We start from the raw sequence: 1,025 nt of genomic DNA, 5'->3' as shown, positions 1-1,025 counted from the left end.
ACAGCAGACAAATCAGAACCAGCAGCAGCAATACTCCTGTGGAATAAATGAAGACCAAGCAAATGAGAAAAACAAAAGCTCTTTGTTCAGAGCTTGCTATAGCAAAGAAGTCAGCCACTGTCACGAGCACTTGGGCAGAGACTCAAAGGCAGGCAGGGAAGTGGGAAAGTTTCATAGGGACAGGACAGCTGCAGGAGGGCTGCCCTGATTGAAGCTGTTGGCCTGGGGAAGCTGGAGTCGGGCTGACTAGAGGCAGAGGAACCTATGTGATTGTGGAGGGGTGAATATCTGGCTCTCTCTGATTGGTTCTTTGTTGGACGTGGAGACGAAATAGGGCAACTGTCAGTTATTCATCCAGTCCTGGTCATTTGGGCTGATGGCTTCAGAAGCTATTTAGCCTCCTGGGTTGTTACTAGAGATAGCAGACTGACTCCCTACAAGCCTGGGTGGTTTAGTGTGGACCACAGGTGGGGTTCCCAGGGAAGGCTGCTTCAGGCTACGGGTCAGAGTTCTGTGTTTACCTGTGGCCTGGCCACCGTCCATTTGCACACTCAGTCTCTCGTTCCCAAGAGGGTTAGCCGTCTCCCACAGTTGTGAAGCTCCTCTTCAGGCCAAGGCACATAATCCAGCTTCTCCTCACTCCTTCCTCCCTCTTGCTGGACTGAGCTCCCCACATGTGGCCCAGCAACGGGGCCTTTCCCCTTCGTCCTTTCTGAAACATCCCTCCTACCTTGCCTGTTTGATCAAGGCTCTCCTTTGCACTCCACACCACTTTGCCATCACCCCCGGAGCAGTCTCTGATGAAGGGCCTCCCCAGAATGCGCCAGGTCCCCTTCTCTCTCTGCAGTGTTCACATGTCATTTATTTATTGACAGGCACGCATACTTAGTGTATGGTATTAACATAATTAGCAGTGACCTTGTTCGTCTCCCAAAACTGTCCAGGGCCCACCTCTCTGCCACAGCAGAGAGGTGCTTAGTAAATGGTTCTGATGCTTGGTGACCCAAGCTATGCTTTAGGAAAGC

The sequence above is a fragment of the Kogia breviceps genome, chromosome 16 (assembly GCF_026419965.1).
Source record: "Kogia breviceps isolate mKogBre1 chromosome 16, mKogBre1 haplotype 1, whole genome shotgun sequence".
In the NCBI taxonomy this organism is placed as follows: domain Eukaryota; kingdom Metazoa; phylum Chordata; class Mammalia; order Artiodactyla; family Physeteridae; genus Kogia; species Kogia breviceps.
Note: the sequence above shows the minus strand (reverse complement) of the source record.